Source organism: Hetaerina americana, unplaced genomic scaffold, assembly GCF_022747635.1.
Source record: "Hetaerina americana unplaced genomic scaffold, ioHetAmer1.1.p SCAF_27, whole genome shotgun sequence".
Classification (NCBI taxonomy): Eukaryota; Metazoa; Arthropoda; class Insecta; order Odonata; family Calopterygidae; genus Hetaerina; species Hetaerina americana.
This window is the reverse complement of record NW_027286841.1, coordinates 48510-73962: the sequence shown is the minus strand read 5'-3', so window position 1 is coordinate 73962 and position 25453 is coordinate 48510.

Here is a 25453-nt window from a genome sequence, read left to right as displayed (position 1 = left end):
TCTTGATTTAAAAATTTCAAAATTAAACAACAGGCTTGATTTCTCTATCTTTCGGAAAAACTCATACACAGATCAAGTTTTCCATTTCAAGTCAAGACATTGCTTCTCGCAAAAACTCTCCGCCTTCCATTCAATGATACACCGGTTGGTGAACGTCCCAATGTCGCAAAACAACGTCAAAAAAGAACTTACCAGGATTAAATTGATTGCAAGAAACAACGGCTACGATGAGGAGCTAGTAGAGAAACTATACCGCAAAAAACTGAATAAAATGGCATTGAAAGATATTTACAGTACTGAACCGCCACAGGACCCCGCAGCCAAGTGGCGCAGAATCCTTTATTTAGACGATTTTTCACAAAAAGTATGTCAGAAACTTCCAAAATGTAGAATTAAGATAGCCCATTATAATAAATCAAGCCTCAGGGGCCTGCTCTCCCACACAAAGGACAGAATCCCATATAAGGAAAAGAGTGGAGTATATAAGCTAAAGTGTGATTGCGGGGCAATATACATAGGACAGACAGGGAGGAAATTCCAAGAACGAGTGAAGGAGCATCAAGCATGTGCAAGAAACAAAAAGATGAACTCTCAATTCGCAAAGCATTTGATTGATAATAACCATAAAAGTGATTTTGATTTAGAAATTTTACATGTTGAAAGCAAAGGCTATAAATTAGACGCCTTAGAACATTTAGAAATTTTAAATAGTGTTTGTTTAAATGAAAATATTGTTAACGAATTTCTGTATGCCTCCCACTCTCCTCTCCTTAAAGTCCCAATCCTCACGGTGGCCGATGACACCGCCCCCTCCCCTTAATCTAACCCTCTCTAATCCCCTGACTCACGAGAGCTCTACAATGTAGACTTCTCCCTCCCGCTCCACATTCCACCAACATCGCGGAGGGGACGCCAAACTGCCCTCCCCTCCAGCACGCAAACCAATCCTGACTTTACCCCTCCCAAACCTTCCTGATTATCTCCACCCCACCCCCGCCCTGGCTGTATATATAAGAAGGGCTGCAAATGTAGAGAGCTCACCTGATGATGAAGTTTTACTTCAAAACCCGGGTCGTGTGAATAAATCGTTTTCGTGTGGAACTACAAAGTTAGTACTTTCGTTTATTTATCAGATTAAGGAAGTTTAATTCTTACTTAGATGAGTTAAATCCGAAGTAAGTGATTGATTTTTTAAAATAAATTATTCGGCAAACTGGAGAAAAAGAGAAGTGACCAAATATCTGTAAATGTAGCTTATTACATCCTTTGGCTTAGGCTTTCCTAAGGAGGTATAGCACGTAAATAGGAATCCTACAACACACCCTATAGAAAATACAGTCGTTACGAAATACGGCGATGATAGGAGCTTAATGTTTCATTACCCTAGCATGTATTTTTACTGGACCCGCGGATTTGATGGGTTTTTTTTATCAAATTGAGCTATTTGACAATTTCTAATTCTTTCGGTGAAAAGCAATCCCTCAGGGACAAAAAGCTCCCTGTCCCACGAGGACAACTCGGTTTGGCCGCTCGCCCGACTACTCCGTAAAAGAACCACGTCACAAGCTCCTCTTCTCCATAACGGTCAAATAACCTAATCTGACCAAGAAAAGTGTTAAATTTTTGCTGATATCCTGGAATCGGTGTTCCCTAACCCAAACCCATCCCACCTTGACTCCCCCGCAACACAAAACTTCCAATCTATTGCACTAAGACCCCCTCCCGCTATCCCACTGGCCAACTTGTCTGACCAAAAGGCCATCATAAACAACTGCAAAGCCAAATCCGTTCCCGGCCCTGACCGCATGTCCTACAACCACCTCAAAAACCTCCCCAAACCCTTCATCGATCACCTCCTGTCTATCCTAAACTCATACCTTTCCCTCTGCTACTTCTCCGCCGCCTGGAAACAGCAAAAATTATAGTATTATCCAAACCCGGTAAAGATCCCAAAGACCACGGAAATCACAGACCAATCAGCCTCCTCTACTGTATAGGAAAGTCCTAATACGTATCATGCCGTATCGGCTCGAAAAGGAACCCACCGCCCAAAATATCCTGCGGCCGGAACAAACAGGCTTCAGGAGAAAAACTTCCACTACCCACCAAATCCTCCGACTTTTCGAACCAATAGCGTTCTATCCCCAATCCTTTTTAACATAAATATAAACGATTTTTTCATCCCATCCTAAACCCCAATCCTATCTCCACGCCGACGCTGCAGTCATAGCATCCCAATATTTCTGCCCCGACACTGAAGCGGACAACGTCCAAGAACAGCTGGAGTTGATGGAGGAGTGGATGGACACCTGGAAACTCAACATCCATCCAAAGAAATGCGAGCATATCAACATTGCTCGCAAGTGGAAAAAACATTGCTCCACGGCCCTTTTTTATGATTATGCCCGAATCCCCAGTAAAAACTGTGAATGCCTGCGACCTTGTATTGGTATTTAATAACAACATATCTCTAATTTCAAGCCCCAAACATTTCAGAGCTAACAAGAACGCTTCGATGGCTCAACTGACTACTCTGCCAAACATCGAGATATCCACGCTCTCGGTCATAGCAACTGATTTTACACACTGAATTGTTGCATAGAAAGTCTTCCGTTCCAGTTTGAAATATAAAAAGATAGGTACATTATGTGTGGAAGAGAAAAAGAAGTAAAAGGAAGTATGGATGTCAAAACGTTCAGGTAGAGGTAAGAAAAGGGTTGCTGGGTGAAGTTGAGGCCTCGGGGAACCTTGTGAAAAAAATAAAACCACGAACATGTTTCAATGTAAGAGTAATTCCACAGTATAAAGTCATGTAAAAACGGGCGAGTCAATAAAAATGTCAACTCAGTAACAAACAAAATGTAATATTGGAGAGAAAGGACAAGGAAAAAGTGGGCGGTGAAGACGTGACGTCATTTTGTAGCTGACATGGTAGATAAATGTCGAGGTAGGAGGGTGTGGGTAAGGGATTATGAGGTCGTAGCGTAAAATGATGCGGAGTAAAGGGGACGTAGAGAAAGGGCGGAGGGGAAAGGTTTACAGACGAGGTGAAACGATGGGACAAAAGTTCGAGTGCAATGGCTCTGAAATTATAACAGTGTTTCCAAAGAAACCTGAATATGGGCGTAAAAACCTATACGGTGTGTACTGCAAGTAACGGATACCATTTCAAAGATGCAGCGATAACACTTGCAGCGGAAAATTTTGGGAAGCAAATTAAATGCTCGTATTATTCCATTTTTGATTGCAGGGCCTACAAACCTTTCAATTTGTTCCCGAGGAAAAATAGTTTGGAATACTCCACAAAGAATTATATTTTTGACATTTGTCTCCAAACCGAATGTTTGAATTTCAAGTGAAATACTTCGCCTCTAATTATTAATGAAAGCATTTCCGAAATTTAATTTGTCCCGGAACAATAACGATTGAAACTCGTTATTATATTAGAAATTAGTTCCCAGGCACAGATAAATCCTGCTCAGAAATCAGAATCCCGATAAAATTAATCTCGACCAGAGTAGCAACATATTGGAAATTGCAAAAAGAAGTTTACGTATCTCGACGGCGTTTTGAAAAAATATTGTCTTAGTAAGGATACAAGGCTTTCAAGAAAAAATCGGAGTTGAATGTTGAGTTTCAAGAATGATGAAAAATGATAATGAAATTAGAAAGGTCAACACTTTGATTTTGAGCGAATTCATGTGGGTGTAATTACTTATAGACATTATTTCCCAGGTACATAATCGAGATTGCAAATGGCAGGTAAAAATATTTTGCTAAACTCGGAAGGGTTTTGAAACAATGCTAAAACATGGAAATTGTGATGGGCTATGGGCCTTTCACAAGAAATTAAGAGTTAATGACAGGAATGATTAGTAAATATAATGAAAAAATAGTGGACAACATTTTGTTTTGGAGCGTAGTTATGTGGGGCGCATAAACATATTCACTGAAACAGGCTGATAGATGTGCAGGCATTGTAATGAAAAAATATATTTATTTGTTATAATAATTATTATCTCTAATTGTACTAAATTTGGGTTGTACATTGCTTGTGTAATTGAATGCTACTGTGTCATCTTGTTTGATATTTCTTTTCGTCATGTTGTGTAATTAATGTTAATTATATGAGAACACTAAAGGTGGATTTTGCGAGACCAAGAACCCCCTCAACATATCAGGCTATTTTATTGTATGCTATTCTTTTGTATTTGATTCTCCAAATAAAAAAGGAGAGATCTACATGAGGACACTCCGTTACCACACTTCATTATTATTATTATTTATTTTTTCCAAGCCGATGATGAACACCATGAGGAAAGACCGGGAAGACCTCCCCCACCTGGATCCCAACTACCTAACTTTCTCCACCTCGAGCACACCTGCTTCCATCATTCCAAATACATTAAAGTTGAGTTGGATGAAGTCCATGGCACATCTATTCCTATTTCTTCTTCCATTTACAAACTGCTAAATTCAGGGCTGAAGACCAATTTTGGGACAGCATAAAGTAACTGAAGAAGGACAATGTGAAGACAATTAAGAATATTTGACGTTTTCACGTCAAGGTAATTTAAGTGCTTAGGACAACAGTAAATTCTTGTATAAAGTGGGATACCAGTGGAAGAAAAATTATCTCCTTTCCTCGATCAACTTTTAAAATAACTAATTTGAAAAAAATGAACTAGGAATTTGGCAGTCTGTCAAAATAAAAGGTAAAGATTAAAGTTATTTAATGGCATGAAGATGACGGCTTGGGGTGCACTGGACATAAATGTTGTCATCCCAGAGGGGATAGTGATGGGCAAAGTAGGGAGACAGGGATACTGCCTCACCCCAACTTCAATCGACATCTATGTAGAGAAAATTAATAGCTGCATTCTAAATGGAAAAAATAGGAAATGCGCATTCCAAAAAATATGACAAGGGTGTATTTGACGCGACCATATAAAAACCAGTTGTTTTGGCATCTCCTGAAGTTTCTTGGAAAAGCCTTTCTCCTCCTTACCATGGTTTCTTTTCCCCCTCCTCTTTCTCCCTATACAACTTATTCAAATACTCTAATTTTTAGAATTGATTTCACTGAAATTAAGCCCTGACATTATTAAATATCTACGGTAGCAAGTATATAAATTTCGAAATAGTTACAAAAAATTATTTCATTTAAAAAACAGTGACAAATTGAATAACTGCAAAATTGGCTTCACACTTTAACGCTATTTATTTATTTCTTTCCGCTGACAACTTTGAGCTATGTTGACAACTTTTCTGGGAAGAGAAATTTAAGTAAAGAAAAAAATGAATTAGGCATTAGGACTTAGGAATTTGATAAAAATGAAAGATATAAGCATGGGATATTTCCGACTAAGACGTTAGAAAAGCCCTCAGGAAGCAGAGAATGTTACACTCCAAGGAAAAGAAAGCAGGCGTGGACACATCATCCTTGGAGAATTGGACGAGTATAGATCCTCTAAAATTGATATTAAACACAATTACTTAGCGCCTCAAAAGGCTTTAAGCAAAGGTTACTGCGAGTATTTGGACACTGACCCTAAGGCTTTCTAGTCATATGTTTAATGAAGTAAAAGGGGCAACAAATCCGAGTGTTTCTTAAGACATTATAAGAATATCATTCATACTGAGAGTGAGGGCAGAGCTAACAGTCTGAATGCATTTTTCCAAAGCATTCTCACGAAAAATGTTGCCACCGCGCATCTCCAAGAAACAATTCACACCGACCAACTGAAAATAAATAATGGACAGCGGAAGAATTAGGAATTGTCAAATAGCTCAATTTGATAAAAAAAACCCATCAAATCCGTGGGTCCAGTAAAAATAAATGCTAGGGTGATGAAACATTAAGCTCATATCATCGCCGTATTTCGTTACGACTGTAGTTTCGATAGCGTGTGTTGTAGGATTCCAATTTACGTGCTATACCTCCTTAGGAAAGCCTAAGGCAAAGGATGTCATAAGCTACATTTACAAATATTTGTTCAATACTCTTATTTTTAGGGTTTGCCGAATAATTTATTTTACAAAATCAATCACTTACTTCGGATTTAACTCATTTAAGTAAGAGTTAAACTTTCTTAATCTGGTAAAATTGACGTTTCATAATTAGTTAGACATCGTGATGTGCCAAGTTGTGATTTAATTTCAATATTCCACAAATTATCGACTGCTGTTTTTTGTATATAATTAGTTCAAGGAAGGCATTCGTAATTCTTAAAAGGCATCATTTGACCGTTACCCCTTGATTATATTAAATGAATATAGTTTTAAATTTTCTTTTAAAATCGAAGCATTTCAATTTTCTCTCTGCTGGTTAAGGTTTTCTCTGCTGGAGCGGCGCCACTTTAAAATACACACAAGATGCTTTCTGTGGCAACTGCTCCCTGATAACAGGATAATGTCACTCTTCCATTTCTTAAAATATTCAGAATATTCGAAGGCTCTCCTCACGATGACGCCCTATTTTCGAGCTTGGTGAATTTCTTCCAATTGGACGAGAGAAGAATGCAATACTGTTGTGCTCCGTCAATCAGTTGATCGATAATATATATATTTATATATGATCTCAAACCATTAAGACTTAATGTCGGCACTTAATGGCTATTTTGAGGATCTAGACAGTTCTCATTCATTATAAAATGGGTATCAAACTTATTGAACATTGCTGCAAAAATTGTATAAGGGTGAAAGGCGATTATGTTGAAAAATAAATATATTTCTTTCCAAAATAATTATGTTTTCTTTGTTGGGTTGGGTACTTCTGGGACCACCCAGGGGCTTCAGGTGCTCACCTGTAAGATGATGCTATTTGAGTTGATATTTGGTTGGTACCTCTTCTGTTGAAGGGAAAAATTAAAAAACTGGAACTTCATATGAGACGCCAAATTTAATCCTGTCTAATTGTCATTGTAATCTACAAGGAAACTTCTTTGGATTCGATTCTGTTCAATTTATGAATTTCAGACCCCTCACTATGCAGGGCTTCCATGAAGAAAGTAACTCATTTACTATTCAAAAAAACAAAATATTCCATTGTTATAATTGAATTGAAATAAGAGTGGTAACCAATTTAACCGTTACTCACTACATAACTCAAACATTGAGGAAAAAATAGAAATTACATTCATCAGCCTACAAGTTCAGTTTGATGACTATAGATGGAACCTACCTCAAGCTCTCCTGCATTGTTTCTGATCTACAAGTATGGGCATCAGAGGCCTTCCTTGCTTCATTATGAAACAAGAAAGGCCTGTGATGATTTTCTAGGAAGAGTTTGGGCCCTGAATTTAGTACCATTGTAGCTGCCTAAGCGCCTATCAATTTGAAGTTGTAGTAGTTTTGAGGGGAGGCGACCGACAGCTAAGGTCATTTGCGCCATAGGGGATGGATAGGAACGGACGAAGGATGGAGAGAAATCCGGCGTCGGCATTAGGCTGCTCTTTCCAAAAGGTGCCATGGGGTCTGCAGCTTAACGTCCCATCCGACGGGCGGCGTACTCACTCAAAGTGCCCTCCACAAAGTACCTCTAGTTGGGATCGAGATCAATTTGAATCTGGGCTTATATGACTAGTAATCAAATGTTCAACCCTGTGGACTACCCTATTACTATTTATAGGTTGTGCACAGAATTATTTGAAGACTGAAATTGAAGTAAGTATAGTTTTAATAATACTCACTCCTCCTGGAAATTTGTTGTTATCCTGTACCAATTGGAAACTAAGTACTTCCCTGTTTATGAAATCTGTAACATCAAAGTCAGAGTCATCAAGGTCACCTTAGCCTTACTCATGAAAGGACAATTATGAATCTCTTTATCCTTTAATTCAGAAGATAATTAATTTGTTCAGATTCCTTTGAAGAGTTATGTCTTAATTGCTCATAAAAAAGCATGTGTTCATAGAAGATGAAGTATATAAAGGGATATATATATATATATTTTTAAATAAGTACAATAATTGGTCGAATTATAAATATTCAAGTTAATTTTCAAATCTTTTATTAAGGAAGTAAAATTGAATAAATAATTTTGCAAAAATAAAATACAGACTATACCATTTTTTTCTTTTTGAAGTATGAGCTTATAGACTTCAATTAATTCACATCCTGCATATACAGAAAATTTCAGCAGCTACCAAACTGTTGATGCTGTCCGTAGAAATGGCACTGACGTTGAGTACAGGAGGTTTGTATCTTGCAACTCTTGTCCTTTGTTTAACAACTCATTGCTTTTTTTAATGTCTTTACTCAATTGGACATTAAGAGAGACTTCCGATTCAACATCTTGTCTCATACAGCATGATATAAAACTGCTTAGACCATTGAAAAGTGATTTTCTTTGTCTTTTCCAAAATGTCGTACAATGGGAGTCTGTGACTTGAGAGGAAGTGAGATCGGAGGCTATCTTCTGGGATGTATTCAGCCACTCATAATGAGACTTTTCCACTGCCCCCTCGCTCCGGGATTTACCATTCCTTGTCAGGGGATATGATTTATTAGTTGCAGTATCTCCAATCATGGGTTCAACACTGAGTCCCATATAATTTTGAGTGGTCTTTCCTGAGTTCATCAGTTTCTTAGGCAGCATCTGTATGGTAGAAATATTTTCAGCAAATAGAAGTGGATTTGGTTAAATAAGGACATTAAGTACTTCTAACTAAGTACTTCCCTGTATATGAATTCTGAAACATCACAGAAAAAGTATTCAAGGTTACCTCAACCTTTCTCATGAAAAGACTATTATGATACTCATTCTCTTTTAAATCAGAAGATATAGGTAATTTGTTCTGATTCCTTGGAAGATTTACGTCTTAATTGACCCTAAAAAAGCATATGCTCATAGAGAATGAAGTATATAAAGAGATTTTTATATATCTATGGTTAAATAAGTACAATAATTGGTCTGATGAAAAATATTCAAGTTGATTTTCAAATGTTTTATTAAGGAAGTAAAATTAAATAAATAATTTTGCAAAAATAAAATACAGAAGCTATCATTTTTTTTCTTTTTAAATTATGAGCTTAACAGACTTCAATAAATTCTAATCCTGCATGTACTGAAAATTTAAGCTGCTACCAAACTGTTGATGCTGACCGTAGAAGTGGCGCTGGTGTTGAGTACAGGCGGTTTGTATCTAGCAACTCTTGCCCTTGGTTTAACAATTTATTGCTTTGTTTAATGTCTTTACTCAATTGGACATCAAGAGAGACGTCTGATTCAACATCTTGTCTCATGCAGCATGATATAAAACTCCTTAGACAATTGAAAAGTGATTTTCTTTGTCTTTTCCAAAATGTCGTAGAATGGGAGTCTGTGTCTTGAGAGGAAGTGAGATCGGAGGCTATCTTCTGGGATGTATTCAGCCACTCATAATGAGATTTTTCCACTGCCCCCTAACTCCTGGATTTACTATTCCTTGTCAGGGGATATGATTTATTAGTTGCAGTATCTCCAATTACGGGTTCAACATTGAGTCCCATATAATTTTGAGTGGTCTTTCCTGAGTTCATCAGTTTCTTAGGCAGCATCTGTATGGTAGAAATATTTTCAGCAAATAGAAGTGGATTTGTTTAAATAAGGACATTATATGTTTCACAAGATGTTTATTGATAATAAAAAATCCCTCTTATAATAAAGGGAATGTGTATGCTAGGATAAGAAAAGACACCATCGTACATAAATAAATCTAATTTCATTTTTTTTTGCTACTCATTCTGGCAAAAACTTATAACATATATTTATAAAAAAGGAAGGGAAAAAAAGGATCCTTCCCTCTTTTCCTTGAGAAAGTAGCATGTACCTCTGAAAATTTAAATGCGGCTTGGTTTCTTTTCTTTTTCTTGTGTTTTTCGTTCACTGGTACTAAGTATACGTACATTATTATGAGTAAGGAAGATAAAGCCAACTTTAAGAAAATGAATGCCTATATCCCATTGGACCAAAGTGGAACCACATAAATTATAATGAAAGAGTTATGGCTGTGTTAGAAAAATTAATGTTTATGTCAAATAGGTCAGATAGCTGGGTTGAAAGACTATCGATTCCTTTTGAGAAGCAAACAAGGTGCAACCAGCAATCAATGTGATGGGGATAATTAATAATGTGCAACAATTAAATTTCTTTCTCTATTATATTTGGCGATAGTTAAAATTTAATGGCATCCCATCCCATCCTCTTTAATGGCATCCCATCATCCCATGAAATATGTACCATTGCCAAAGTTACTATCAATTTGAATCTGGGCTTATTTGGCCAGTAGTCAAATGTTTAACCCTGTGGACTACCCTATTACTATATAAAGGTTGTGCACAGAATTATTTTAAGACCAAAATTGTAAAAAGAATGGGTTTAAAAATACTCACTCCTCCTGAAAATTTGTTGTTATCAAGGACCTATTGGTAACTAAGGACTTCCCTTAATTGAATTCTTAAACATCACAGTAAAAGTCTTCAAGGTCACCTCAGCCTTTCTCATTAAAATACTATTATGAAACTCATTCTCTTTTAAATCAGAAGATATAGGTAATTTGTTCTGATTCCTTGGAAGATTTATGTCTTAATTGACCATAAAAAAGCATGTGCTCATAGAGAATGAAGTATATAAAGAGATTTTTATATATCTATGGTTAAATAAGTAAAATAATTGGTCTGATGAAAAATATTAAAGTTGATTTTCAAATCTTTTATTAAGGAAGTAAAATTGAATAAATAATTTTGCAAAAATAAAATACAGAAGCTATCATTTTTTTCTTTTTGAATTATGAACTCAACAGACTTCAATAAATTCTAATCCTGCATGTACTGAAAATTTAAGCTGCTACCAAACTGTTGATGCTGACCGTAGAAGTGGCGCTGGTGTTGAGTACAGGCGGTTTGTATCTTGCAACTCTTGCCCTTGGTTTAACAATTCATTGCTTTGTTTAATGTCTTTACTCAATTGGACATCAAGAGAGACGTCCGATTCAATATCTTGTCTCATGCAGCATGATATAAAACTCCTTAGACAATTAAAAATTGATTTTCTTTGTCTTTTCCAAAATGTCGTAGAATGGGAGTCTGTGTCTTGAGAGGAAGTCAGATCGGAGGCTATCTTCTGGGATGTATTCAGCCACTCATAATGAGACTTTTCCACTGCCCCCTCGCTCCGGGATTTACCATTCCTTGTCAGGGGATATGATTTATTAGTTGCAGTATCTCCAATCATGGGTTCAACACTGAGTCCCATATAATTTGGAGTAGTCTTTCCTGAGTTCATCACTTTCGTAGGCAGCATCTGTATGGTAGAAATATTTTAAATAAATAGAAGTGGATTTGTTTAGTTAAGTACATTATATGTCCCCCAAGATGTTTATTGATAATTAGAATGCCCTGTTATAATACAAGGAATATGTATTGCAAGGAAAAGAAAAGACGCCATCGTACTTGAATATTCTTAATTTCATTTTTTTTGCTACTCATTCTGACAAAAACTTAAAACATATATTTATACAAGAGGAAGGGAAAAAAAAGATCCTTCCCTCTTTTCCTTGAGAAAGATCGCTTGACCCACTAAAAATTTAAATAAAATACGGTTTGGTTTCTTATCTTTTTCTAATGTTTTACGTTCACCAGTACTAAGTATAGATACATTATTATTAATATCGAAGATAAAGCCAACTTTAAGAAAATTGATGACTTCAATCCATTGGAGCAAAGTGGAATCACATAAATTATTATGAAATAGTTATGGCTGTGTGAGGAAAATTACTTTTTTATGTCAAAGTTGTCAGAAAGCTGGGTTGAAAGCCTATCGATTCCTTCTCAGAAGCAAACAAGGTACAACCAGCAATCAATGTGATGTGGATCAGAAATTTTACCACATTCACCATATTCTCTCAGTCGCACCCCAAAGGACTTTCTTATTTCCATTACTCTAAAAATATTATTATTATTAGATATTTTACCAAAATATGATGCCATTCAAGAGTTTGAACAACGGTTTACAACACGATCTACTTAATCCTAAATTGGAGGCATTTGAAAAGTTACAAAATCCAAAAAAAATTTTATAATTCTGAATGACAACTATTTACAGAAATCATATTAATAATGTGCAACAATTAAATTTCTCTCTCCATTATATTTGGCGATAGTTAAAATTTAATGGCATCCCATGGTAAAATGTATCTGCAAATTAAATGTCCAAATGGCATCATCTAGCAGGACCATGAACGGTTATGTATACTTTCTAACCAACTTTGAAGGGAAAATAAAATAAGATTGTAAAATGATTATTAAGGATTACATATGGCTCTTTATTAAACAGATGTTAGGAAAACATTAGAGCAGTTATGACAACAGAATGGATAAGGGAAATGTTAATTCATTATTAATATTCAAAGAGTTATACTTACACTGTCACTCAAACTTTTCGATCTCAAGCATGATACTTTCTCTTCCCTTTTTAATATTCCTATTAGCAAAGTTGGGCTAGAACGTGATGACCGTATTCCAAATGGATGTTCCATGGTTTTCTGTTTGCTTTCCATCTGATTCAGGATAATTTTTAATAATTATTAGAGATTCCACATGCAATTTGCAAAAGGTATTGTTTTACTCTGTTGCAAGTGCAAAACTTAACTACTAATTGGCACATTAAGTAATTTGATATAACAAACTAATGAAATGGGTGAATGATTCACACTGACCCAAATAATCTACGGAAGATCGATCTACTGTCAAAATCTGTAAGAGGCTTGCAACTTGCCCAGCCTCCGTATCTCACCTTTCCCAGGATCATGATTGGTGACACACTGAACGTGGCCTCCTCTTAAGAACAGCCGCACCTAAGGGAGTGGGGAGTGATGTATAACACAGGGCTTCTCCCTTTAGTACTCAGCCTCCCCAGCCTTCAGCCCTGGTCGGTAAATGAGCCGGAATATAAAATGAAAATTTAATAAATAAAATTGATGGAATAAAAACCTAATATTGAAGTTCATTTAATGGAGAGGATAACGGTAATATTTGATTCATGCTTTCATATTTTTCTGGCGGAAACTTCTTGAAATAAAATGACAAAAGGAATAAATTATATCGTCTGAACTTGGTCAATTCAAAGATATTTGTTAAATAATTCGTGGCACTCTCATTAATTTCATATGAAGTTGTTCCTTGGGACAGGGAATGTAATTGCTGACAAGGAAGTTTAATAATATTTCTCACGTTCCAAATTTTGAGGAGGAAGATAGAAAATTAGTAAAATACTTTTGTGGGAGAAGAAATGGACAATGGAATAAAAATATACAACAAATAGGGTCCATTTTCTTAGTTTAAAATGTAACCAAAAATTTCCAAAATAAGAAAAAATAAATAGGTGCTTAGTTAAAGTCATTCCAGAATAACTATTTCCCATAAATAAAAATTAAGTAGATACAACATTAAACACAAGACCTGAAAATTTGAAATAATATAATGATAGAAATTCAATGCCCATTCTACCCTCTTTGGCAATTAATAAAAGTGGGAGTAGAGAATTAAAGATGGAAATCAATAGGATTGTGGTTCAGCAAACTGGAGGAGTAATGGGATCTGAAGATATGTTTAAAACATGCTAGAAACACCAAAAAATGCTTAAATAAGCATTCAAATTGAACTTTCAAATAAGAGATTAGACCCATTTCAAATTATGACAGCCTCCTTGAGAAAGCTTTTGATATTAGCATGAATAATGCAGACATACATCGGAAGATGAAAAACGGGCTTGAAATCTATTGGGAGTCGGCCTTCACCAATGATATTAACGAAGAGATTGAAATTGCAAACCAAATAAGGAGTTAACTTAGAGCAGGGGTTAATCTTAGAGGCCTCTCAAGGAGGCGGTAATAATAAATTGAAAGGGCAATGAGGAAGACATTCCTTGGTAATGATGCAAACCATAAATTTTGATGCTGATTATAAAAGCAAAAGTTTTGAACCCTAGAATTTGATTAATTCCTTCCTTGTTATATTCCTTAAATGTCAGCTTATAGTTTAATGACAATTGTTGAGTTCTACACCGAAACAGTAGGGATCTCTCTATGGGATGGCATTTGCATTTGTTCAAAATAGGATCCTGAATTCTCAGAATCAACATGGGAGTGTTGTTTAACCATGGAACTTGCTGAATGGAATCCATAAATAAATCGGATGTTAGCATTCGGAGCTTGCAAAAATAAAAATTGGAGCGATGCATTTCTACCTCTCTAATATGACAGAGAGTTTTCACTTATCTTAAAATTTACCAACTTGGATAGTACATAGGTTATTTTCTTTAGCTCATTTGTTTTATATCTATCTATTGCTTTGACGATTTCTCCCAATAACATAAGATTTAATTATATGGTGCTTAACATGGGCTGTTGAAAGAAAGCCACTGCTATCATTTATCAATTATGCCAAATTAACCTTTGAATAATTAATAGCAAAGCTGATCGATATAACTATAGCAGTGAACCTTATTTAAAATGAGTACATTTTGACAAACTTACCTTACTTGTTCACTTTTATATTCGACTGAGACGAATATGAACTTTGAAGATATGGAACCTTGAAATATGTAAGCTGTTGGTAAATACCAATTATATAAACACTTCAATAGCTCTTCCCAACGTTAGTATTAAGATAGATGGCCTTTGAAGTATTAAAGTTGTAGGCAAACACCAAATACATAAACACCTCACTCACTCTTCCCGCCGTTAGTGTTCCACAAATTCTTATGAAAACCATGGAAACCAACAATGAGAGAAAATTTATTCATTTCGCGTCATTCTCCAACCTTCTACAATGGCCCTTTAGTCTTTCGCCCTAAGTTCTAAGTTGAGTTAATTCATCAATTCGGCGTTAAAAACTTCTAACTCGGAAGAATTAAGTATATTTCACCTAGACAGACTGAAATTCCCGTCTTCAGCGAGTCATAATAAACAAGCACGCATGAAAACTGACGTTTTCACTTCATTGCATTTGAAAAATAGCAAAATTAGACTAGGAATCTATGATTTAGCTATACTACGTCCATATCATAACCATTCTGTAAAAGGTCTTTTAGAAAGTTATATGGAACGGACGCAGTAGAAAGTCATTGCCAAATGGTTGGTATTCATTGCAGGTATTTGGACCGGAAGTATTTCAGCTATATAGTTTCATTTTCTCTGCTTGAAAGAGAGACCACGACGAGAGGAAAACTTATAAATTATTCTCTTGATAAACTTCATAATATATTTTTTAATGCCGCCTTTCCTGTCAAGAAGTGGAGCTGCACACCCGAACGACTGAAGAGACTGGAAAGTCCAACCTTTCCACAGTTTTGAAGCGGGCTCACCGACGATTGCTTACATCGTTAGCAACATGGCAGTTATGTAACGGTTTGCGAAGGACCGAGAAGGGAACCCAGGCAACCATACATTGATTCATGGTACCTTTTAAACCACCGAAAGGGTGCAGGGCAGGGGGGAGCATATGCTTGACTTCTTTGTCGCAAGCTAGTAACGAGTGGTTTACCAGGCAATGAAAACACAAGAATTTTGATAAAAATGTATTTCATTTTAACAATAACATACTTTCAGCTCTATACGCATTTCCCAGCGGTTTTCAATATGTGTGATAACCTTTTTGTTATGTAACTGTCTTGCTCCTCAAAATAGCTATTAACTGCCGTCATTACTTCCTCAAGGTCGGAAAATCTTTGAACACCGAGCCATTTTTTTTAATTTTGCGGAGAGACAATAATCCGAGGGGGCTAAACCTGGCGAATAGGGTGCATAAGGTAGCAATTGAAACTATATTTCATGAATTTTGGCCATTGCAATTACAGATTTGTGAACCGGAATATTGTCTTGATGAAGGAACACTTTCTTTTTAGCCAGTGGCGGAGTGATCTGACGAAGACTGCAGTGCCCCGCCCGTCTGACGTATTCCCGAGAAAATGTTTTGCCTGACACGAAGAGCCTCCGTGTTTTCCAATCGCAATGGGGTAGTCCAAAGGGTACAAGATTCGTCTGCTGGCTAGATAAGCCCAGTTTTAAATTTGGGTGACAGTGTTATAGCTGAAATGGTGCTATTTTCTAGGCCCCAGATCTCTCTAGGAAACACCGTGTGAAGCTGGGATAGCACCCAATGCTCATACTTGTAGTTGTTATTAAAACGCACTGCAGGACAATATTATTAGCTTGACCTGAAACCAAATTGACCACTGTATTTTTTACCATTTATTACCCGGGGTCGCGGTAGTCCAGTGGGCAGAGCGTTAGACTGCTGACCGGAGGGTCCCGGGCTCGATTCCAGGGCAAGGCACTCTGGGCACCTGCAGCTCCACCCAAGGTTAGGAAACGATTCATTTTTATTGTTAAATGTTATTATCTGTGTTAGAATACCCTGTCACACACCGTAGCTGTGGCTTGCGGAATACCATGGAGAAAAATTAGAATAAACAAAAGAGAACTAAGGTTAATAGCCATAAGTAGGGTACGAGCTGCCCATCCCCCCTTTTACTAGGTATGTATGGATTTCGGCCAAAATTGATACGGTTGTCTTTGAATCAATTTCGGTGGATTTTTGTTGTGGAGGAGAGATTTAATACCGTCAGATAAGTAGATGGAAAGGCAGTTTTAGACGGAGGAATAGTTGCCGAAAATAGACCAACTAATAAAATGCTAACCAAAGCATTTTGGGTTACGAATTACCTACTACGAATCGAATTCGATAAAAAATTCGAATAACGAGGATTTATATTAAAATACGGTTGGATACTTTTTGAATTGATAATTTTTACACATTTGCATACGTTCCTGAAGAGCGATGTAACGCATGAATGGATTGGTTCGTAAGAAATTTAAAATGCGTCCGTTATCGCATAGGAAAGGTTTGTAAATGATCCAATGTTGAGATGAAATGGAAATTGCCATAATAAGTTGGGGCATATAAGGCCGATTAAGGAAAATTTGTGAGGTTACACCACGTGGGACTACTGGTGGGGGATGTCAGCAGAAGAGAATAATAGGGAGAGGATGGAAGACTATAGACACTGAGATAATGGAAGTCAAATAGAATAAAAGCCAAAAGGGTTAAGCGGTTGGTAAAAAAAAATCCATTGAAACCTATCCAATAATTTGTACATGATTTTTAAATGTAATTTCCTGAAAAGCTTTTATTATTTTAATTAATCCTCAAAGTTACAATCAATCCTACTACATTGCACTGTAACAACAGTGATTGATACTTGCGGTCCTTTTCCACTGAGGTCAATCGTGCGAGGAAGGTACCCAACGGACGCAATGAGGTTAACATTTTCCCGTCCCAAAGGAAGAACTGCTACTCCACTTGCAGTGCTTTGGTTTATTTGTGAGTAGGTATCACCCTACATCGTTACGGTAGTAAGACTGGTTTCTCGGATAGGAAATGAATGTCTTCCTCCTTGGATATCGTACGTATTAAGGTGTCTGAATTAAATGAATTGCACAATATCAAATACAGAGGAGCTTTTTATTAGGGAATTATTAATGAAAAGAATGAATAAACTCAATGAATTTTCTTATGCCTAAGAAGTACATGTACGTAACTTTTTTATTAAAACGAAGATTTTCTCTGTAGCAGAAGTTCCAGCACACCGATTAGAATGCCACTTAAACAGCATCATCTTAGGAGTGGGTCCAAGGAGCTGCAGATGTTCAATGGGTAATGCCTTTTGGATGCCTAATGACGATGGGATTTAAAATACTGGATTTTATTATTAAAGCATTAACAAAATGTGAAACGGACACAATAGTGTACGCATATAAAATTTCATTTTTTTTATCAGACCGATCTCCGATAAACAGATTACAGTGTAAGTTCCATTGTGCTATTACATTACATGTTACATCAGGGTACGAGCTCCCCATCCCCTATTTTCTAGGGATGCATGGAGTGGGGCCAAAGTCGATACGGGAGTTTTTGAAATATTTCGGTGGATTTGTTGTGGAAAAGGGAAACTGAATACCCTGAGATGAGTGGATTTAAAGGATTTCTTAGACGGAGGAATAGTTGCAGGAAAAGACCCAACCAATGAAATTCTAACTAAAGCATGTTCGAAATTCGAATTAGGAGGATTTATTTTAAAAAACTGTTAGATACTTCTTGAATTGATCCTGTTTATTCATTTGCACAAGTTCTTGAAAAGCGATCTAACGCATGAATGTTGGAAAATCAATACGAAGTCAAATGCTATTATACGCCAAGATTCAAAATGTAAAGAATGATATCTAACATCTAAAGAATAAGATCACTTATAATTACGATAGATCAAGGGTGAAAGCCAAGACGGAATTGAAGAGGGTGTTATGCGAATTCAGAAGGACAGAATTATCAGAAAATTTGAAATAGAAACCGAAAACGATGTGGCCATACGTCTGAGAGGCGCAAGGAAATGAAAGTTATGATCAATACAAGACAGGACTGAATTTATAACACGCTTATTTCGAAGGATACATCTGATTTTTTGGATTTGATACTGTGCAATTCAAGAATTTCAGACCCCTCACTGTGCATGGTCTCCAAGGAGAAAGTTACTCATTTCCTATTCGAGAAAACAAAATATTCCATGTGTTATATTTGAAATGAAATACATATGGTGACCAATTCAAGCATTACTCACTATATAACTTAAACGTTGAGTAAAAAAAAGAAATTACAATCATCAGCCTACAAGTTTGGTTTGATGAGTAGAGTTGGAGCCTACCTCATGCTTTCCTGCATTGTATCTGAAATTACAAGTATGAGCATCAGATTCCTTCCTTGCTCCACCTGTGATCTTTTAGAAAGAGCTGGGGCCTTAAAAATGGTAACATTTGCAGCTGCCCAAAGTGACTATCACTTTCAATATTGGCTTATCTGGCCAGTAGTCAAATGTTCAACCCTGCGGACTTCCGCATTTCTGTTTATAGGTTGTGCACAAATTTTATTTGAAGACCGCAATTGTATCAAGTATAGATTGAATAATACTCACTCCTCCTGGAAATTTGTTGTTGTCCAGAACCAATTGGTGACGAAGCACTTCCCTGATTATGAAATCTTTAACATCACAGATAGTGTCATCAGTGTCACTCATGAAAAGCTAATCATGAATCTCATTTGAATTAGAAGATACGTGAATTATTCCGATTCCTTGAAAAAAATATGCCTCAATTGCTCGGAAAAATCATGAGCTCATAGCGGATGAAGTCCTTAAAATGTTATATATATATATATATATATATATATATATATATATATATATATATATATATAATGTGTGTGTATATATATATATATATACATATATATATGGGTGTGGAGAAGAATGGAGAAGGTGAAATGGACAGAGAAGAAAACAAATGAGGAAGTACTTGGTATGGAGGGCGAAGAGAGGGGTTTATTGGGAGCAATCCTCTATGGAGGCAGGAAAATTGGATGAAGGGGGTGTTGACCGGCAGTGGGATGTTGAAGACTGTGATAGAGGGTAGAATTTTGGGCAAACGAGGAAAGGGAAGAAACAGGATAGGGATGTTAGACAGGATGAAGGGAGGAAGAAAGTACTCAGAGATGAAGAGGGACGTGCTATAGAGTAGGATGATGGATTTTGTGTTTAGTGAGGAGCAATAAAATAGTAGGTAAGTTTGGTAGTTGTGTCCATCTAAAAAATTACCTTAACCGGTAGATAACCTTAAAAAAATAAAAATATACACACACATTCAAACGCGAAATCCCGCCAAGCGGCGAGCAAATATTGATTTATATAAAAACAGATGTTAGGAAAATGGACATGAACACATAATGGACGAACAAAGGAGAGATAGGGAAGGTGGAATCAAGAATATCACGAATGCAAAAATATTTCCAAGACCGGGATTCAAACTCAGGATCTTTCCATTTTCCGGGTGGAGGCTCTTAATCATTTCAGCTTTCCAGGAAACGTTTTATACGTTGAGATCTGCGATTCTTTATGCATTCATTTGCCCTTATTCTTTGGCCAAGAGATGGCGTAAGGGAGCTGTTTCACCCAGCAAAGGAGTAATAAACAAGAAACTCTTCCTATATGTGGGTTCCGATCCCTTGATACATATGTTTAAATAAGTACAATAATTGGTTTCATTATAAATATTCAAGTTGATTTTTCATGATTTTATCAAGGCAGTAAAATTGAACGAATAATTTTGCAAAAACAAATAACTGATTCAGGATAATATGTTTAAATCGCTTGAGATTCTACCAAATATTCACCAATGTTTGGCAAGAAAGTGAAGCCTGCATTCCAAATTGGGGATGTTCTATGTCTTTCTGTTTCCTTTCTATCTGATTCAAGATAATTTTTAATAATTTCTTGAGATTGCACATGCATATGGCAATCGCATTCATGTCCATCTGCATACGGTCATCACTTGTCTTGACTGCAGAAGTTGAATGAGCCATTTGGTTTGTCTCTAAATGAGGTCACTTGATCCCCACTTTGAATTTCTAACACTGGCTCTGCAGAATTATTATCAGGGGCTGCAATGTTAGATGCCTACTCTTTTTCCGCATGAATTTTTGGGCTGTACAATTGTTTATACACAACCTTCACAATTGTCATTTAGTTTGGGTCAACCGGTTTTTATGACCTGTGAGGAAAATGCAATTCATTATCTCATTAAAATTTGAAAATTCTTTTATCTGATTATATTAGCATTATATTCATTGATCATTCAGGCATTAATATTTTCCCTTTGGCTTCAGCAAATTATTCAACAAGGTACTTTAGGAAAGGGGTTCAAGCAACAAGGACAGTTAACTCTTAATGGACTTTTAGGGTGTCAAAAGGAAATCAGTACATATATTCAACCAAGTGTGGAGTTCTGTAAGCGATGTGTAATCTTTGCAATTGTAGTAGATTTTTACATATATTTCACAATATTTATTTATTTTCATTTATTGTTATAGATTTAAAAAATTCGCAAATATTATTTGTTAAGAGCGTTATTAGGTAAAGAACATATCTTGAGAAGAAGAAATGTTATCGTGAATGTTTGTGAAAGAGGTGATAGTAGGGTAATAAAAATTTAGTAACATAATTTTTCTTAGAACATATATTTCAATAAATAAAAGCTTTATATTCGATGTTTTCTGGCTTACCTTTGTGGAAATTAATTATTACTGAAGTTAATATAATGTTTATCTTTCCATTCCAAATTTTACTTTAGTGAAACGCACTTATCTTTATGAGAGAAGATTTTTCCTTGTCAACATTAGGGACATTTAAATTAACTTACTGTATTTTCCAACGAAAACGCGAACCAAGAGCTTTGTAGTTCTTATAAATTTGTGTAGATAGCTCCCGCCAAGGGCTTCATAGTTATATCTTGAACGCGTAAAGATGCCGCGCATCAGTATATAGTCTTATATAAGTGCGTAAAAATTATATTTAGTGTGTGTAAAAATACGTCAATATTCGATGTGCGCGTGTGTGTGCGTAAAAATACGTCCATGTTTGGATTTTCTAAATGTTCATTGCAAAACGCGCGTCGTCATTTTTTTCGGCCATCTGCACATTTCTGCATAGCTATTGTCCTCGTTATCGATTGGAAAATACGGTACTTTTTTCGGTTTTAAATTCGACTTAAACTAATAGGAGCCTCAAAACAAGTATTCTTGATATATTACAGCCATAAGTAAACACCTTATGTATAAAAAATATTACTACTTTACTTAATATTAATACTTCGAGGATTCCTGTCCACACCGTAGAAGCCAAACAATGTAAAGATATTCACGCCACGTAATCCTATTTCCATAAGTACCTTGCCGCCGTGGGTATTTAGAGAATTATTCTACGTCAAAAGTTTATCGATTTCATATCTTCGGGAATAAAGTCCTCCGCACACAGAAAAAGGTGATTTTTCATTTTTGGAGACTTAAGAGTGGCCAGAAATGGACAAAGAAAAAAGGACCTCTTCCTCTTTTATGGACTGCGAATTACGATATTTAAAAATATTTATGCTGCGTCGACATTTCGATGGTTTTCCTCCGCTGATGTCGCCGATGGACCAGGAATCTCTCGGTTATGCTACGGGTGATGCAGACTGCGACGGGTTATATCTCTGACATGGACTCCTTGCACGCCTACGGCCGAAACGCGACACCCTGCTGACTCAAGCACCGCCCACCTCCGACGGAAACTCGGCGAGAGATGATGTGGAAAACTCCTCTCATTTCACTCTTCTCTCCCTCCCAATCTACATCTCCCTATCTACATCTACATATTACCCCGCAAGCCGCTGCGAGGGCATGTATCGGGGGTATTTAGGTCACCACCCGTAAAATAAAATAAAACCACATGCAAAACCTAAACATGTTACCTCCACAAAATATTTTTGTCTCGATAAATTTTAATCACGCGAAAGAAAGTAATCACTCGTATGCACTCCTTCCCAGTATAAATCCATCTCCTATTTCCAATTGCAATTTGGTTACTGTTTAAGTGTCTTTTTATCTTTTAAATATGCAAAGAACCATGATTTAATCCACCCCATCACGACCACGCTGCCGAATATTATACCGGTCCTTCGGAGGGTTATAAGTCGATCTTTTAGGCTACATCCTAGAAAATCGAGTTTCCTCCTTTCCTCTCCGAACAGACTGGAGTCCTGCCGATGAGAAGAAGACCGTATATACACCCATAGATGGCTCGACTGATAATGTTTTCCGGAATCATGAACTATCAATACGACGGACTCGACCACGCATCACAAGTAGAAAACGGGACGCCTCTCTCCCTGTCTCTTGTCGAAAAACCTACCTCTACCAGCAACTCTTCTCCGCCCTAGTTGACCCGGCTCCTCAAACTCCCCTAACAATCACGCCAGCATACCCCTCATTCGCCCAGGAACCAATTATCAAGCCCCGAACTGCAGATATCCGTGAAAGACACGAAGGATTGGACTCTTATAAACAGATCCATCACCGTTTCCCTAGAGTCTCCGTCGATCAGCCGCCTCTCGGCAGCGCAAAACAAAAGACTCCAAACGCTTATTTTTATTCTCTCTGAAAAAGCTGGGAACGCTTCACCTCCCAGGTAGAAGTGGGCAAAAATCCCTTCCCAGTGGTCCGCGGGCAAAGCCAACCCAGCCCAAAGCATCCGCGATTCTTTTGCTGCCTTTTGCCTACATATTAATGACGTCATCCAGATGCACTCTTCCAAGCCGATGACGATCACAATGAGGAAAGACGGGAAGACCTCCACTAGCTGGATCCCAACTACCAAACTCTCTCCACTTCGAGCACACCTGCTCTGAATATTCTAAATAGATTAAAGTTGTGTTGGATGAAGTCCACGGCACATCCACTCGTATTTTTTCTTCTATTTACGAATTGCTAAATTAGTTTAAACACGCGGCTTCAATCAAAAATGATTGACATCGTTCAGAACGTCCCGTGGAAGTTACTTCCTCCGAAAAGATCGACTATATCCACGTTGCAGTTTTTAGTGAATGGTACAGTTTCATTATATTTTCACGAATAACCGGGTGTGAAAAATCTGGGCGACATGAGTGTCTCGTTTGTTGTCAGTGGTGGGTAAAAGCAATCAAGTGGCTAATTCGGAGGCTGGTTTGGCCCTTCTCTGATCCACTCGTTGAGTTTCCGCGTGCATACATTGCTGTGGATGAACTATGAACACATTAATACACTCCAGAAGCATTCAAACAGTCGAAACAATGGGTGCCGAAAGGTGATCTAAAGGCTCCGAAAAAGGCGAAGTAGGTGCATTCAAGCGAGCAGATGATGATATGCCAAGTTTTTTTGTGGATAGTCGGGGTATCATCTGCTTAAATCACATGCAAAAAGAGAAAGCGGTAAATGGAGAATAACATGCTTCGTTATTGCACCGGTTAGACAAAATCATCGAGATCGATCAACCAAATCAACTGCAAATTGGATCCGCACCATTCGCTAGACTCAAGCCTACAGACAAGACTCAGGACTGAAGATTAATTTTGGAACAGTATCAAGTAACTAAAGAAGGACAATGTGAAGATTATTTAGAATAATTAAGGCATTGACGTCAATATTATTGATGTGCTTAGGACAACAGTAAATTCTTTTATTAAATGGGATAAGAGTGGCATAAAAATTATCTCCTTTTCTTGATCAACTTTTTTAAATAATTAATTTCCTTTTATAACTTGAAATTACATTACCAAACGTCCACAACTTACATAACGACCACCCTTGCCGAATTATGTTAGAACAGACGCACCATTAATGAATCATCGCCTTATGTTGTTGATAAAACGGAACCTTCGTGACAGTTCACGATGGATTAACTCCAAGCTACGGATTACACGAAACATTAAATTGTTACCTCATTGCGTCCGTTGGGCAGCTACTTCGTACTATTGACCTCAGTGGAAAAGGACTGCAAGTATCAATCACTGGTCAAACAGTGCAATGTATTAGGATTGATATTAACTATGAGAATTAATTAAAATAATTTAGGGCTTTCAGAAAATTACATTAAAAAACCTTCTACGTTTTTTGAAAAAGTTTCAATGGACTTTTTTATACCAATCGCTTAGCTCTTTTGGCTTTTATTTTATTTTGAGTTCCATTATTTCAGTGTCATTACTCTTTCATCCTCTCCCCATTATTCTCTTATGTTGACATCCCATACCATTAGTCCCGCGTGGTGTAACCTACCCAGTTTGACTTAATCTTCCTTATATGCCCTCACTGTTCATGGCACTTTCCATTTCTTCTCAACATTGGTTCATTTAAAAACCTTTCCTACCCGATAACAAATTTCATTACAAATTTCTTCCAAACATATTTATGCATGCGTAATGCAAGTAATTTATCGTTTGGGCCATTTTCTGAAACTATTCCTCCGTCTCAAACTGCCTTTTCATCCACTTATCTGAGGGTATTATGTCTCACCTCCCCTCAAAAATCTACCAAAATATATCCAAAGACAACTGTATCAATTTTCACCAAAATCCGTGCATCCCTAGGAAAAGGGGGGATGGGCAACTCGTATCCTACTTATGACTATTACCTTAATTGTCTATTGTTTATTCTATTTCTTCTCCATGGTATTCCAAGAGCCACAGCTACGGTGGGTGACAGGGTATTATAACGCAGATAATAACATTTAAAAATTAAAATGAATTGTTTCTTAACCTACTCCTTACTAATCTTGTCTATCATGAATATGGAAGAAAGAAAAGTTTTGTTTCGTAATTAAATTTAAAAGAATTGGAACTTTGACATCCTCTGAATTTGAAAAACAGTACAAGCAATGTGATTCTTTCTCCGTCATCTCTATTCTGCCTTTCACCAGCGTATCTTAAGAAAGTTAAGCTTGTATTTGCCAATAGATTATTTTTTATATTTCTGTTTCCTTTCAATATGATGCAAGGTCATTGTGCAAAATCTCTTGAGATTC